The sequence below is a fragment of the Ahaetulla prasina genome, chromosome 1 (genome assembly GCF_028640845.1).
Source record: "Ahaetulla prasina isolate Xishuangbanna chromosome 1, ASM2864084v1, whole genome shotgun sequence".
NCBI classification, from domain to species: domain Eukaryota; kingdom Metazoa; phylum Chordata; class Lepidosauria; order Squamata; family Colubridae; genus Ahaetulla; species Ahaetulla prasina.
Genome location: NC_080539.1, coordinates 53000549 through 53018594, shown reverse-complemented (window position 1 = coordinate 53018594; position 18046 = coordinate 53000549). Strand labels below are relative to the sequence as shown.

The window sequence follows — 18046 nt, the reverse complement described above, 5'->3', positions numbered from 1 at the left end:
AGACTCTGGACATGAAAACTAGAGAAAAAAAACCACACAGAAAAAATATAAATCAAACAGACAGCCCATACTAAAATAATCTAATTGCTGGAGTTGTGAACTATTCTCATGTTTTACGGGTTGACGGTGTAGAAGCACCAGGTTGACCATTGTAGGACTATAATGTTGGACTAACTGGTTCTTTGACCTGACCAAGCACAGTTCTTGTTATGTTTTTTTAAAAAAAATCTCAGTTTGACTCAGTAATGCTAGTCTGATTGGCAGGTAAATGAAATTATGTTTGGCTCACGTGATATTCCAAAAGTGTATGAAGTTTCATAAAATATAGAGTAGAACCCAACTCGATTAAAGATAGTTCAAGATAGATAAATAATAAAATTCACAAAGGGTACTGGAAGATAACTGATTTTTAAGTAAGGATCTTTTTCATCATGTAACGAACAGAATAGTTATTTCAATATTAGGCCTGGTCATGTACATGCCTCACAGTGCTGTAGAAAAAGGAAAACCTGCAAAATTTTCAACTTATTTCTCCCAGGTTTTAGAGTCTCAATGTACTTAGTTCTGTTGCTGAGATCATCAGGAATTATTATTCTTTAATTATTAGTTTTTTAAAAATCAAAATTTGTAAAATGTTGGCCCCAGTTGTATCCTCATAATAATTTTTGCTATTTTCTGTAATAGAATCCATCAGGATTTATTATGTGTGGCTGGTAATGTTTTCATAAATGCTATATTTTGCAAAAGATTATCATTACATTGGATACATTGATAATATAAATGGGAAAATTGTGCAAATGAAGTTAGAATACGTTCCTTGTCACGCTTGTACATTACAAGCATGACAAGAATAATTACAATAATTTGGATGGTAGAAATGAACAAATCTTTGAGAGGTATTTCACTTCAACAAAGATTTTAGTTTTTAGGCTTCATTAATCCATGTGATTACTAGAAAAGCACATTAAATTGTATGGGAAAATAGCTTTTGTATTTTTTGTTGTAAATGTGGAATGAAATTCACATCTATACTGTACTTTGAATGGTGAGGTAATAATTTCTTCATTCATGTTTATCTTCATAATAAATGAATAAAACACAATTCTCCATTTAATTAGATAAAATCAGGTGTACAAATAGAGTTTAATAGCAAATCAAATGAAAAGGGGCGTGTATAATAATCTAGAGGCTGAACACTGAGAACAGAAATATGACACAGCAGGAAAAAGTCAAAGGAAAGTCAAAACAATAATCAAAAGAAGAATAGTGTCCAGAAAATAAAATGTAATGAAAATACACTACATACACCTTTTTAGACTTTTGCATACTACTGTTTCAGAAAAATATTTAGACAATGGAACATGTTTATTAACTTGAATATTATTAAGAGATAATAGGATACCCAGATGTCTTCCAAAATGAATGTTTTCTATTACTGTAAAGTATAGGACTTGATCCTTGAACCCCAGGCCTGTGCAATGTGGGGTGCCCCAGAGGTTGAGCCTTTCACCACTCCTTTTTAATCTCTACATGCAACTGTTAGGGGAGATCATCTGTTGACATGGGGTCCATTATCATCAGCATACTGATGATACCCATATATCTCCATTTCTACACAGAGAAGTGATGCTGCTTCAGAGGTGGGTTTCAGCAGGTTCTGACCAGTTCTGGAGAACCGGTAGCAGAAATTTTGAGTAGTTCAGAGAACCGGTAGTAAATATTCTGAGTGGCCCCACCCCCATCTATTCTCTGCCTCCCAAGTCCCAGCTGATCGGGAGGAAATGGGGATTTTGCAGTAACCTTCCCCTAGAGTGGGGTGAGAATAGAGATTTTACAGTATCCTTCTTCTGCCATGCGCACCAAGCCACGCCCACCAAGCCACGCCCACAGAACCGGTAGTAAAAAAATTTGAAACCCACCACTGTGCTGCTTGGAGGTGTAGGAATTTAGCACCCACCCCCCTCCTAGAAGAATGAAATGTTTTAGAAAATATTTAAAAAGGCAAAATATATTTCCCTGGATGAGAAATGGAGAAACATGTTTTAAAGACAAAGCAGCTCCCTGAAACTTCCTGCCACCCCCCACCTTTGTCAATGGGCCATCATCTGCATCATAATAGAACCCATCTAGCAACTGAAACTCACCACATGGCACCTGGGAAGATTACATCAGCCAGCAAGGCTAGCTAAGACCCCCACCCCCTGGGAGTCTGACAGCCAATCAGGGTACTCTTCTTGTGCCCCAGAAAGTTCAAAGCTCAGAAAAAGCATAAAGCCAGGGAGCACACAGGATCTCGGCCCTTTTCTGTTCAGGAACTCAAGCCATGTGATCCTGACCACCATTAAACCATCTTTCCAACCACTCTCCATGTTTCCAGTGTCTTTGTCCCCACTTGGAACTGAACCCAGATGGATATTTCTTCCAACAGAGGCTAAGAAGGAGAAGGAGGAGCCAGCTTTAATTGAACCCTGGTAAAACTGAGTGACTATGGATTTTTGCTTTACATCTTTTTCTAAGGACACGTACCCATCCTACCAAGTCAGATAGGGAGGGCCTTCCCTTTTGTTGGAAGATAGAAAGCATGTGTTTTCCATGGCAACTGCTGCCCCGTGGAATACTCTGTCCCTGAAATTCAGCGGGCCTCTACTCTTCTAGTCTTCTCTTATTTTTTAAAATATTTTTTATTAAGCTCCTTTGGACATTTAGTGAGGAAAATTATTTGCCAGTAGACAAGGATTGGATTAAGTAACATTCAATACTCTTTTCAATTGAATTATTGATTTTATAATTAAAACATGTTCATTTTAATTTGTGTTTCCATTTCATAAAAATTAGTTATTTGAAGAGGTATATGCTTTTGTGATTCCTTTAATGCAATATGGAAAATATATAAGAATATACCTTTATTAAAAATTGCTTTGTAGTCATCTTCCAAGCAGGTGGCAGCATCTAACAAATTTTGGAGGATTGTGAAAAAGCTAACAGGATTGGATCTCGTCATAATGGTAATTGGTCCCATTCCAGAAGTTAGTCTACAAGATCAGAAAATGTACTTCTTAAATATGACTGGGAAAAAGAGATAAAATTAAATTAGATGTTTGATATTTATAATGTTTATACACATTCTTAGACATTTTTATTTGAATTGTTTTCACCTATGGAACCAATCTGATTATTTTAGGAATGCTGTGCCAAAAGAATAACAAGTGGTCTAAGGTCAGACGCAGTATATTTAATCAAATGTTATCAGAACAGCAGAAAGATTCTAAGACTTAATGAATGGCTTTACAAGAGTTGAACCACTGCCAAGATGATAAAGTTGACATTCTGTAACAGTTTGTGGAGTCAGATAAACCTTGGATAGTTTCTATGAATAACGACAACCATTTGTTATGTTTTGGAATATTCATTGTAATGCCAACATCAGTGACTATTGTATTCAATGTTATTTTATATTGATTTCCATGTCCTATTAAAATTATCTACATTTTTTGGTTAGGTTTTTGTTATTAATGGATTTTCAGAAATATCCTTTTAGGAAATACAAGTTGCAGAGTGCCGTTGATTTAATATGTGGCAAATATGTTTCTCTCTCATTCTGTCTTTCCTTACTGAAAGTAGAAGAGATTAAAAGATTGTAATAATTGTTTTCTTGGGCATGTTCTTTTATTATTATTATTTTTTATAGCAATATGAAGGTGGTTTCCCATGACCTTGTTCCGGGATGTTTTTAATTACCCATTTTCTCACACAGCCCAGGGATTTCCTGGTGTTCTCTCATCTAAGTATTAACAAGGTCTAACCCTGCATAGCATTTTTCCAGATCAACTAGGTACTGTTATTTGTTCAGGCAATCCCATAATAAAGACTTTGAAGAAGGGAGATCCTGTTAAATAAAAATGCCTATTCCATACTGTTCTATTTTACCAAGTAGGCTGGGGTCTACTTTGTCAAATGCCTTACTGAAGTCTACATTTTATTTATTTATTTTTATTTATTTATTTGTCACAACAGTATATATTTATTTATTTATTTATTTATTATTTACATTTCTATACCGCCCTTCTCCGAAGACTCAGGGCGGTTTACAGCCAAGTTAAAAAGACATATACAAAAATTAAAACACAATATTTGAAATTTAAAAATCTGAAACCATAAGGCCAAATATTAAAATAACAAGAAATAAAACCACTCAATTAAAAATTACTCTTAGGCCAACCCTGCTCGTTGAAACAAAAAAGTCTTGATCTCGTGCTTAAAGGCCCGGAGGTCGGGAAGAAGGCGTAGCCCCAGAGGCAGTTCGTTCCATAGGGTAGGTGCCCCAACAGAGAAGGCTCTTCCCCTGGGGGCCACCAGCCAACATTGTTTAGCTGACGGCACCCCGAGGAGACCCTCCCTGTGGGAGCGCACAGGTCGATGGGAGGCTATTGGCGGCAGTAGGCAGTCCCATAAGTAACCTGGTCCTATGCCATGGAGCGCTTTAAAGGTGATCACCAACATCTTGAATTGCACGTGGAAGATCACCGGCAACCAGTGCAGCTTGCGTAGGAGAGGTGTTATATGGAAGCTCCGAGACGCTCCCTCTATCCCCCGCGCAGCCGCATTCTGTACCAGTTGAAGTCTCCCGGTGCTCTTCAAGGGGAGCCCCATGTAGAGAGCATTGCAGTAATCCAGGCGGGAGGTAACGAGGGCATGAGTGACCGTGCATAATGAATCCCGGTCCAGGAAGGGACGCAGTTGGCGGATCAGACGAACCTGATAAAAAGTTCCCCTGGCAACGGCCGTCAAGTGTTCTTCCAACGACAGCCGTGCATCCAGGAGAACGCCTAAACTGCAAACCAACTCCCTGGGGGCCAGTGACTTGCCTCCCACAGTCAGCGATGGAACTAGCTGACTGTACTGGGACGCCGGCATCCACAGCCACTCCGTCTTGGATGGGTTGAGTTGAAGTCTGTTCGTCCCCAACAGCTTCAAGGCACCGACATCACATCGACGGCTTCGTTGGGGTGATCCAGGGTGGAAATGTACAGTTGAGTGTCATCAGCGTACAGCTGGCAACTCACCCCAAAACCATGGATGATCTCCCCCAACGGTTTCATATAGATGTTGAACAGGAGGGGCGAGAGAACCGACCCCTGTGGCACCCCACATGTGAGGTGCCTCGCGGTTGATCTCTGCCCCCCGCCAACACTGTCTGCAAGCGGTCGGAGAGATAAGAGGAGAACCACGAAAAACGGTGCCCCCCACTCCCAGGCTCCCCAACTGCTGCAGCAAGATACCATGGTCGATGGTATCAAAAGCCGCTGACAGATCAAGTAGGCCCTCCAGAGATCATCAACCAACGCGACCAAAGCTGTCTCTGTGCTGTACCCAGGCCGGAAGCCGGACTGGCACGGGTCTAGATAAACAGTTTCATCCAGGTACCGAGGGAGCTGATGTGCCACAACACTCTCAACAACCTTCGCCACAAAACGAAGGTTAGAGACTGGACGGTAGTTCAATAAAATAGCTGGATCCAGGGAAGACTTCTTGAGGAGGGGTCTCACCACCGCCTCTTTCAAAGCTGTGGGGAAAATACCCTCCTTCAAAGAAGTGTTAACAATTCTCTGAAGCCAGCCTCGTGTAACCTCCTGTGTGGCCAGTACCAACCAGGAGGGACACGGGTCCAATTCCCCCCAAATAATATTCTCAAGAGCTGCCTCCGCCGTCCCACCTGAATCCACCCAATCAGCATCCAGCCCGTTCCGGATCTGAGTGATTTTATCGTGCAGATACATTCCAAACTCCTCAGCACGTCCTTGCAAGGGGTCCTCCCGAGCTCCCTGGAAAAGCAGAGAGCGGGTCACCCTAAACAAGGCGGCTGGGTGGTTATCTGCCGATGCGATAAGGGCGGAAAAGTATTCCCGCTTTGCCGTCCCTATCGCCACTAAGTAGGCCTGAACATAAGACCGTACTAGTGTTCGGTCAGATTCGGAACGGCTGAATATGAGCATAAGCATGAAATAACTATACAATATATAAGCATATATATAAGCATAAGTATAAAATAACTATACGAATTGGATACAATCAAAGGGGACATTAGGACAGGAACAGTAGGCACGTTGGTGCTCTTATGCACACCCGTTATAGACCTCTTAGGAATGGGGTGAGGTCAAAGTAGATAGTCTTTGGTTAAAGCTATGGGGATTTTGGAAAGAGACTACTGAGTCAGGTAGTGCATACCAGGCATTAACAACTCTGTTACTGAAGTCATATTTTCTGCAATCAAGATTGGAAGTTCACATTAAGCTTAAATCTATTGTGTGCTCGTGTATTGTTGCGATTGAAGCTGAAGTAGTCTTCAACAGGAAGGACATTGTAACAGATGATTCTATGAGTTAAACTCAGGTCATGTCAAAGGCGGCGGCATAAACTATGTCCACAGCATTTCCGTTATCCACTAGTTTAGTCACTTTGTAAAGAAGGCAATAAGGTTTGTCCGGTATGATCTTGTTTTACAAATCCATGAGGCTTCCAGTAATAGTCTTGCTTGTTTCTAGGTGCTCACAAATGTGCTGCTTAGTTACTTCTTTCAGGATTTTCACAGGTATTGCTGCCAGACTGATTAGTCTATAATTTCCTGGTTCTACTCCCCACCCCCATTTTGTAGATTGAAGCCACATCATCTCTTTTTCAGTGCTCTTTCAGATGGATTCACAAGTGGCTGACCAACTGCATCAACATGTAGTTTTTAATGTAATCTATATGGAAGAAAGCATGCAATGGGTACCTGAAAGTTCTGTCATAGGCCTAGGACTCTTCAATATCTTCATATATGATCTAAATGAGGGGATACAAAGAGAACACATAAAATTTTCAGATAACACCAACTTGGAGGAATAGCTAACACTTTAGAAGATAGATTTAAGATTGAGAAGAATCTTGACAGATTTGAACATTGGACCCTATCCAACAAAATGCAATTCAGTGGTAAGAAAAGTAAGGTCCTACACATTGGCAAAACAAAAACAAAAACCAAACAACAACCCAAAACCAAAACCTGTCTCAACAGTACTATGACAGAGATCTAGATAGTCTAGTAGAGCATAACTTAGTTATGAGCCAGTAGTGAGTTACAATTTCCAAGAAATCAATGCAGTTTTATGCTGCATCAATAGAGGAATACTTCCAAGATCACATGAAGAAACAGGACTGCTTTATATTACAGTGGTGAGATTACACTTGAAATACTGCATCCAATTCTGGTTACTATGGTACAAAAAAAGATGTTGAGATTCTAGAAAGAGTTAAGAGAAGAGCAACAAAGATTATAAGAGGTCTGGAGGTTAAACCAAGTGTTCCAAATGAACAATTGAGTGAACAAGGTATGTCTAGTCTAACAAAGAGAAGAACTAGGACTGATATGATAACAGTTTTCTAGTACTCGAGTGGCTGTCAAAGGGAAGAGTGGGCTGATCTATTTTCCAAAGTATTTTGAGGGCAGGACAAGAAGTATTAGGTTGAAAGTCATTAAATAGAAATTAAACCTAGAAGTAAGGATAAATTTCCTGACAGTGAGAACAATTAATCAATAGAACAGCTTATCCCTGGAAGTTGTGGATGCTCCATCATTGGAGATTTTCAGAAACAGACTGGAGAGCTGTTTGTTCAGAATAGTATAGGCTATCCTGCTTGAGCAGGGGGTTGGACTAGAAGACCTCTAATGTCCCTTCTAACTTGATTATTATATGTTCTACTATTGAGAAATATATTTCAATTTAAATAATATAATAATTTTAGAATTACATTTGCATCTTTAAATCAACATATATGAATTTAAATTTTCCTCTCCCCCACCTTCTTCACAAATTGAAAGATTCCAACTTTGTGGAACATAGTTTTATGTTAAGATCTTTGGTCTTCCAAGAAAATTTTTATCATATTAATAATGTCTAACAAATAAGGAAATGCAAGTGGACATTTTCGTAACATATTTACCAAAGGTGGTTCAAATATATTGTATTTCTAGCACAGAAACAATCAAAGCCAATTTTTTGAAACATTCAGCTGTCTAAAAGAACCTAGATTTTTTTTTTCTGAGAGAAATATTTTTAGGATTAAAACATATCTAAATTCTGAAGTTATTGTTTAGGCCAGTGTAGGATATAAGATGTTCCATTTATCTATTCTGAATTTCTTATATATTCTTCAAAATGTATTTTTGATCTTTTTAAAAAATTGCAGTATGTCAGCTTTAGAAGCCATACTAGGCCGAAGGCTTCCACACGCTGCCACATTCTCCTCTGTGGGAAAGGAGGGGAGGAGGGTGGTAGTGCAAGGGATGATTAGATATAACAACATTTTTTCCTTCCAGTCAAGGTCAGGCTGGGTTCGCATCTGGAGAAGGAGTGGCTCGAGTGAGATGCTTCGACATGGGATGGTTGAGGATTGGAGCATGTGACCGGCAGAGGGGTCATGAGGGTGGAGATCTTGGGGTTTGTATTACCGGAATCTCCAGTTTCAGTTTTCATCCAACTGTGTCAGTTTACCCATGCTAGTAAAAGAACTTTGAAAGATGTTGGCTTCGGACTCTTTTCTGCAGGAGGGGTTTTCTGGAACGCTGACACAGTACACTGTCAGTCAAACTTAATAGAAGCCTTTTTCTAGGACACTCAATGCCTCTACGGTTTTGGAAGCCACAAAGCCGTTGAGACTTAACAATGTACATAGCAAGGTTTTTAATTGCATATATTGCTGTTCAACCTTGTAATTCTCTGGCAGAACCTCAAAGATTTAAAATATATAATTACTTAACATTTTGGTAATGAACCTATTATAAACACATCTTTTCCAAAACAAATGTGTTGCCATTTTAAAACGTTCCTTTCTCAAGAGGCAAAAACCAAACTTAAGTTTCCTGCCCAATTGGCTTCAGTGCTGGAAACATAACCAAATCCCTGCTGTATCTGGAACCCAAAGCTTGCCAGGGTTGCAAGGGAACTAAATTTTAACTCTCAAGTTGAGCCAACAATGGTAAGGAGTAAGTGTTGTTTCCATTCCAATACATGATTGAAGCTAGCAAATAAGACCTCTGGTAACAGTCTATGGAGATTTTCAGTCACCAGGTCATGGCTGCCCCAAGGAGACTCCATATGATTTTCCCAAGAAGACTCCATAAGAAGACTCTACTTCTTGGGTTGTCCCAAGAAGACTCCAAGAAGACACAGATAAACCTCCAAGGGGCCTCAACAAGTCTCTAAAAGGATGCAGCTGTCTGCAAGGAATATAAATCCTTCCATTCCCCCACCATCCAGTCAGAGCTGAAGAAGCTTCTTGAATGAGAAGCAAAACATCTTCAAAAGAAAAACAAGAAAGTCCAGTCGCCTCTTGAAAAAGCACCTTTGGGACAGTCCTCTGGTAACATTTAAAATTAGAAAACTTAAACATCATCTGTAATGTATCTTTAAAAGTTTTGGCGGGAATTAGCACGTTGCTGATTGGTTGAGGCCACCGGCCAAACTGTATATAAAGAGAGGTTTGCCCCAGTACTGGCTGCTGGGTTCACTGTATATTAAAGAGCTGTTGTCACTACCCTGGTCTCCTGCCTCGTTACTGCCCAAACTTAACACTGGCGACGAAGGTGGGATCCCGAGGCTAAAAGCACCAGGAAAGAGTTGAACGCACGACAAGGACCGAACCCAGCAAATTCAGGGCGGAAACGCAGCGATGGCCGGCTACACACCGCCTGCGCCGTTTGACCCATCCAAGGACAAATGGGGGACATACATGACCCGTTTCGAGAGTTTCCTCGAGGCGAACGAACTGCAAGGAGTTCCAGACAACAGAAAAAGGGCATATTTCCTGAGCCACTGCGGTCCCGAGGTCATCGACATCGCAGAAGCCCTGGCAGAGCCAACGCCGGTACAATCGGTATCGTGGCAAACTCTGCAGAACCTATTGAAGAACCATTTCGCGCCAACACCGTCCAAATCGTTACAGCGTTTTGAATTTGGAGAGCGCAGACAGCAAGAGGGCAAGTCCATCAGTGAATACATGGCCGCCCTGAGGAAAGCCTCCAAATATTGTGGGTACCGAGATTTGGATGAGGAACTGTTGGAGCAACTCATCCGTGGGGTCAGGGACATTCGTTTGCGGAGGCGGCTGCTATCCAAGAGCAACCTAACGCTGGCAAACGCTCTGGACGAAGCCAGAGCTCATGAGGTGTCCACCCTAGCAGCGGAAACCCTACAAAAGCCGCTCACACCAATGGCGGCGCAAAATCAACTCCGTCCACAATGAAGAAATCCAGACCGAATCAGGCGGCGAGGATGAGGAAGGAGTTTTCACACCGGAGACCGAGAAAAGAAGACCGAGATGACTGCGGAAGTTGCGGAGGGCAACACCAGCGTCAACAATGCAAGTTCAAGGACGCTACATGTCGGCGGTGCGAGAAGAAGGGGCACCTGGCTCAAGTCTGTCGAGCATCCCAACCTTCCCGCCGAAAATTCAAACCAACCAATCAGAGCGCGGGATCGGAAAGGCGACCCGTGATTGGTCAATACAAAAAGGGCGCGAAGTCAAATCGAACGACCGTGATAGTGGGTCGTGCAGCGACCCGGGTTGAGAAGAAAATCTTCACAAAACCGAAAATCGAAGGAGTGCCGTGCTGACTGGAGGTGGACACAGGGTCAGCGATCACAATCATGTCCTGGGACACTTTTGCGAAAGCCTTGCCGAACAAACGCAAACTGCGAACACAGCGGCTTAAAGTTCAAGACTACCAAGGGAATCGCATCCCTGTTCGAGGGACAACATCCGTCCACGTCGAGTACGGACCACACAAGAAGAACCTGCCCATCACAATAGTCGAGGGGACCCTGCCAAGCTTGTTGGGACTAGACTGGTTTCGAGCATTGGGCATGGGAGTGACTGGCATCCACAGAAACGACTTTAACCTAAAGGACGCCCTCATGGAAGAATTTGAAGATGTTTTCAAAGACTGCCTGGGCAAGTACAAGGGGACCCCTATTTCTTTCAACTTAGATCCTCAGGTAGCCCCCATACGGTTAAAAGCGAGGAGGGTCCCTTTTGCCCTTAAACCCAAGATCGACAGGGAGATAGACAAACTAGTCAGTCAGGGGATACTAGTGCCAGTCGATCATGCAAAGTGGGAGACGCCAATCGTCACCCCAGTGAAACCAGATGGGTCAGTTAGAATCTGCGCTGACTACAAGGCAACTTTAAACAAAGCCTTGCAAAAAAGCGCTTACCCGGTCCCAGTGGTGCAACACTTGCTGCACTCGCTGGGGCAAGGCACATTTTGCCAAATTAGATTTGGCCCAAGCCTATCAACAACTGCCCGTAGACGCCAACACAGCCGAAGCCCAGACAATTGTGACTCACAGAGGTGCTTTCAAGTGTACCCGGTTACAGTTTGGGGTGAGTGTGGCACCTGGTCTATTTCAAAATTTAATGGAGCGACTTCTGCAAGGGCTCCCGGGGGTGGTCCCCTATTTTGATGATGTATTGGTATCAGCCGAAAATTTAGACGAATTGGGGGAGCGTTTGAGAAAAGTTCTGGGCATTTTCCGGTCAGCCGGTCTAAAAGTTAAAGTGAACAAATGCCAAATAGGGGTAGAATCCGTAGAGTTCTTGGGCTACAGAATAGACAAGGAAGGAATTCACCCCACTGAGAGCAAGGTCAAGGCAATAAGAAAGGCTCCAGCGCCTAAAAACAAAACAGAGCTACAGGCATTCCTGGGTCTAGTGAACTTTTACGCGGTCTTTTTGAAAAATAAGGCAACCGTTGCCGAGCCGCTACATAAGTTACTGGGAAAGAATACTGTTTGGTCTTGGGGAAAGACGGAAGCTAGGGCTTTGAGGCAGTAAAAAACCTACTCTCGAGCGATAGTTTACTGATCCAGTATCATAGCACAATGCCATTGGTATTAGTTTGCGATGCTTCCCCCTACGGGGTGGGTGCTGTGCTCAGCCACAGGCTTCCAAATGGCACAGAAGCCCCAATAGCCTTCTACTCCAGAACAATGTCCTCGGCAGAGAGGAACTATAGTCAGTTGGATAGGGAAGCCCTAGCTATAGTTTCAGGAGTAAAAAAGTTTCATGAATACGTCTTTGGTAGAGACTTTGAAATTGTTACAGACCACAGACCACTGTTAGGGTTACTGGCTGGCGACCGCCCAACTCCTGTGGCACTCTCGCCCCGATTGACCCGATGGACTATCTTTCTAGCTGCCTACTCCTATAAACTGCGGCATCGGCCTGGAAAGGAGTTGGGGCATGCGGACGCATTGAGCAGATGCCCACTGCCAGGGGCAATCGAGGACCCCACTCCGGGGACACCCATACTGTTAATTGACTCTCTGGACTCTGGCCCAGTCACGTCTAAGGAGGTGGCTCGGGCTTCATACCGGGACATTACTTTGAGAACTGTAATTGGTTGGGTTCAAAGAGGGTGGCCCGCTGCGCGGCGTTTCAAAGAATTTGTTAAGAAAAGCGGGAATTATCAGTGCAAGGGGTTGCCTGCTCTGGGGGATAGGGTGGTTGTTCCAGAGAAACTGAGGAAAAGTTCTGGAACTTCTGCACGAAGGTCACCCTGGGATCGTGAGAATGAAGGGGTTAGCTAGGAGCTATGTGTGGTGGCCCCTAATGGACAAAGAGATTAGCGACAAGGTTGGCAGATGCCAAGTGTGCCAGGAGTCCAGACCACTACCACCTACGGCCCCAATCCGGGAGTGGGAGAAACCCCAAGGCCCATGGTTCCGTATACATATAGACTTCGCCGGCCCCTTCCACGGCCAAACGTTTCTAATAGTGGTGGATGCATTCTCCAAATGGTTGGAGATCATCCTAATGAAATCCACAACCGCTGAAGCTGTCATTTCAGCACTAAGGCACCTTTTCGCAACGCACGGGTTACCGGACACTCTAGTGTCAGACAATGGGCCACAGTTCACTGCGACACGTTTTGAGGGGTACTTGGCCGAAGAGGGCATCTGACATGCCCTCTCGGCGCCTTTCCACCCTGCGACGAACGGCCTTGCTGAACGTTTCGTCCGGAGCGCGAAAGAGGCATTGTCCAGAAGTGGCCCAGGCGAGTGGCAATCACAAATTGATGCATTCCTAACGGTACAACACAGAACCCCTTGTGTGGCCACTGGCCGCAGCCCAGCAGAACTACTGATGGGACGAAAACTAAGATGCCCATTAGACCGTTTAAACCCGAGTTACACGCCAGACGGGTACAAAACAACACCAGGCAAAACAAGAGAACTGGCCATAGGAAGCTATGTATGGGCACACAATTACGGTGATGGCCCAAGCTGGCTAAAGGGAACAATCATAGACACCACGGGCCCCAAGTCGTACCTCGTGGAAATAGAGGACGGCCGGGTGTGGAGACGCCACATAGATCAGCTAAGAAATAGAATTAACACTCGACCAGAGATAGATGGGACAGGCCCTGACTACTCATTGATTGAACCCACAGCTGACTCAAGCCGAGAAAAAACAGGGGACTTATCTGGTTCAGACGAGGTCCAGCGACACCATCCGGTCCTTCCTGAGGACAGCAGGCACGACTCAGCAAGTAATCCAAGGCCGGATGGCCTGGAGGAGGAGCTGAGAGGAACGAGCAGTCCCTCCCGTCAGCTCGACTCACTCCCAGAGAATGAACTGCGCAGGTCCGGGAGAGTTAGGAAACGCCCAGCGTACCTGCGCGACTACGTAGAGAAATAATATGCTAAATGTATGCAAATATGAGTAAAGTGTTTTCTGGGAGGGAAGGAGTGTAATGTATCTTTAAAAGTTTTGGCGGGAATTAGCACATTGCTGATTGGTTGAGGCCACCGGCCAAACTGTATATAAAGAGAGGTTTGCCCCAGTACTGGCTGCTGGGTTCACTGTATATTAAAGAGCTGTTGTCACTACCCTGGTCTCCTGCCTCGTTACTGCCCAAACTTAACATCATCACTATGAAAGTGACATAACTTTAACCAGGAGATGCTGGGCATTTGATCCTCATGTAAAGATTTAACCATTAAGTCATTGATATATTTCAAAATTTTAAACTATATCAACATAAACAGACATCAGTCTTAATAAAAACTTCAGTTTCACTTTATTTTTATTATTTATTAATTTAATAAACAAATGTATATGGTCACCCAACTCACACACAATGGCTCTGGGCAGCTTGCAACTTTAAAAATTCACAACATAAAACCCCATCTTCTGCCCCATGAAGCAACAAAAAAACTCACACCAGTTATGTCCCCAGACCCACTGACAGAACCAATCAATTAACCAACATTAATTCTTCCCTGAACACTTTAAACTATTTTCATCCACTTCTTTATATCCTATTTCATCTAAATTAAACATGTTGTTGTTATTCATTACACCAGATGCTGATACACCAGTCTATTTGATGGACTTCCTAACTATGCTAATTCAGCAGGCAGCCTTTTCATAATTAGCTTCCCATTTAGTGAAATGGTAATATGTTTGCCCATTACTTCTTTACTATCACTATTTTACTATTAGAATTCAGGCATCCTTAGTCTATTGTAACATTCAGTTTTGTTGGTTCATTTGTATTGTGTGTAATGGATGCCAAGCATACTAGAAAAAAGCAATTGTATGAAATAAAGGTAAACATTTGTTTTAATTCTGATCAATTTGATATAAATATTAATGAGTATTTCATTATTAATAATACAAGACTATTAATAAAATATCAGTGTTTGAATTCTACAATCTGTGTTGCATTATAAAAATGTTATAATAGAATCATACAATCATAGAGCTGGAAGGGATCTTGAAGGTCTTCTAGTTCAAGCTGAAGCCCAGACATGATGTCAGTATTCCATCCCAAACCAATGGTTAGCCAATCTTTTCTTAAAAACCTCCAGCAATGGAGCACCCACAACTTTATCAAGATGTTTCATTGGCTAATTGTTTAATAGCTTCCAATTAATATCATATTAGTAATTGTCCAATAATTCACTCTCATATACGTGACACTTAATTTATGGAAAAGAAACCCTTATCAATGAATGTGGCTCCCTATTTTCCACCCCACATTAAATGCATGCAACTTTTTTTTTCATCCCTTACAATAGTTATTAATATTTTATAAACATATCTTATCACCAAAACGACTCCCAACAACACTGACAGGGCGAGTCACTAGTACAGTGATGGCAAACCTTTTTGGCACCGATTGCCCAAATGAGAAGGCATGTGCACATGCCGGAGCCCCAGAAACTCAAAGACCAGCTGGATGAGGTGCATGCGCGCACCAGCCACCTGGTCTTCTAGTTTCTGGTGCACACATGTGTGCCAGCCAGCTGGTCTTCGCATGTGCTGGAGCACTGGAAATCCAAAGACCAGGTGGCCGTCATATGCATGCACCGGCCAGCTGGTTTTCGGGTTTCCAGTGCTCCGGCACGTGCAAAAATCAGCTGGCGATGGCGCGTGTGCCCACAGAGAGGGCTCTGCATGCCACTTCTGCCACGCATGCCATAGGTTCGCCATCACTGCACTAGTTTATAAAAATAAGAACAAACCACACACCCTATTAGCTCTGATAATATTACCTAATTTTGTAATGAAATGTATGCAAGGAAACTAAACCCACAGAGCACAAAGGACTCCATATCTGTTATGTCAGGCCAAAAACCAAAACTGATTTAAAAAAATACTTTGAAGTGTTTTAAAATCACTTAAATATACTGATCTGATTAGCAATGATTAAAAAAATGAAATCGAGCTTGATTTTGATAGAATTCCATGATGATCAATATGAATCCTGGCGACCTAAATATTCCATGTTGGACAATAAGGGGAGCCAACTAGGGAATTCTGGGAGTTGAAGCCCATATGGCAGACTGGCCACAACCTAAATCTCTGAATAGAAATGATACTTGGCTTCATTTGTTGAGAAATGCAGTTTTATTAGAGGACAAGTATATTACAGTATAGCATAGCCAGAACTGAAAATTGTGCACCAAAGTCCCTAAGTTCTACTCCCCTGCCAACTGTCCTTCGCTGCCCACCCAGCTTTAACCCATCAAGTCCATGCAAGATATTTTCATAATGGTCAGTCCAAGCACAGCTTGGCATGTGGCTGCCTCCTTCTTCTAGCTGGGTGACCTTGGGACAGTGTCTCGAGAAGGTACAGTCTCTACTTTCAATTCCCCAAGCATCCCCCTTCTCATCCCCTCTCCCCACAGTTCATGGCAGTCTGTCACCACATAACATCGAAGCCCAGCAAGCATTAGGAGACAGCTGACACCATAGACCTTAAACTTGCCAAGGTTGAGAAACACTTCCCTAAATATTTATATTAGCAAACCACATCTGCATGCAAAGGAATAATAATGTTTCACAAGATATTATGCTTTTTCAAAATGTCTTTTGGATTGACATTGTAGCCACATTCAGCATTGACTGTGGTAAGGATAAAACCCTGCCTGACTGATTCTCCTCCAAGAGTGACAGAGAAAATAGATCTTATTTGCATTGTAGTGTGAAAGACATTTCAAAGAATTCAATGCCCCTTTCCACAGTGAAGGCCCCTGAAACCATCAATATGGAAATGGTTTCATCTAAAATCTGATAATACTGGCTCTGCTCTACTCTCACACTGACATTTATCAGGGCACGTTGAGCTACTACAAGTCACATAAAATGACATGTGTGTTGTCTACATGTTACAGATTAAAAATTGATAATTCTTGGTTGGCTCCACTTCAAAGATGCCAAAGGAGATTGAAATGTTAAAATCTGAGAAAAATTAAGAAGAAATAGGATTAATTTTCTGAGGAAAAGTTGAAATACATTTATTTTAAAAGAGAAAAATAAAGTTGGACACTTGGTTAGATCCATTCTAACCATCCATCCATCCCTATCTTGAGAGTTGCCACATGGAAGAGGGTTTTTTTTTCCCTTTTGACCTTCAAGGAAAAATTAGATCAGGCTATTATTACAGGAAGTAAATTTAATTCAAACGTTAGGAGAAATCACAAATTTTTGATTATATGATTACTTCAACAAGGGAACTACTTACCTAAAATTGCAGTGGAAAACATCACAAGAGTTTTAAAAAGAGTTTAGACATCTCAGTAAAATTTCTATATCTATACCTAGACCGTAGACTAGGTCAGGGTCTGCAAACTTGGCTCTTTTAAGACTTGTGGGATTCAACTCCCAGAGTTCCTCAGCCAGCAAAGCTTTGCTGGCTGAGGAACTCTGGGAGTTGAAGCCCACAAGTCTTAAAAGAGCCAAGTTTGCAGACCCCTGGACTAGGTTATAAGATTCATTCAAACAATGACCCAGTCTTTCAAAAGGACCCATTGCAATAACATAGCAGCATGCTTGGAAAGATAACAGATAGAGCTTGCTTGTGGATCTGACTAAGTTTCTAGCTAAGTTTCTTACTGACTTTCATATATTTCTTAACATATGTGCCTGTGGTGAAGAATTATATATATATAGTTATGAAGAAACAAACACAATTCATATGGTTATTTATTCTGGCAATCCATCCATTTTTCTCTCTTTCTAGGGGATTATCTTCAATGTTAACACAATGTATAAAAAGGCAAGTGCAATTATATAAGTTGTCTAATACAAAGTGTTGGTATTTTTATCATGGCAGATTAGACACATATGCATTCATTTTCTCTACTATAAACATTAAAGTTCTAAAAATTATTAATTCTATTTACACATAGTAAATCAGATTTTACTGTAGTTTACATATTTTTGGTATTCAGTTTGATATCTTTTACAGAAAAATATTTTATGGTAAAATCTTAATATATTACAGCTGTTGGACATTTTATTATGTGTGTGTGTATGTATGTATTGTGTGTGTGTGTGTATGTGTGTGTGTATGTGTATATGTATGTATGTATGTGTGTGTGTGTATATATATATATATATATGAATAATACACACACACACACACACACATACAAACACATGCTTTCATTACTTTCTTTTGTCTTTTTTAGAAGCTCCACTCTTCAGTTTGATAGTG

General features: G+C 41.9%; 1 long non-coding RNA gene across 1 annotated transcript in view; it reads right to left on the bottom strand.

Annotated features, from left to right (window-relative positions):
- Nucleotides 1-2907: 2907 nt before the first annotated feature.
- LOC131189234 (uncharacterized) overlaps nucleotides 2908-18046 on the bottom strand; it is a 76475-nt gene continuing 61336 nt past the window's right edge. The window contains exons 2-3 of the long non-coding RNA XR_009152955.1: nucleotides 6773-6822; nucleotides 2908-3066 (exon numbers count right to left, since the gene is read on the bottom strand). This is a non-coding gene — a long non-coding RNA (uncharacterized LOC131189234). The remainder of the gene's footprint in view (nucleotides 3067-6772; nucleotides 6823-18046) is intronic.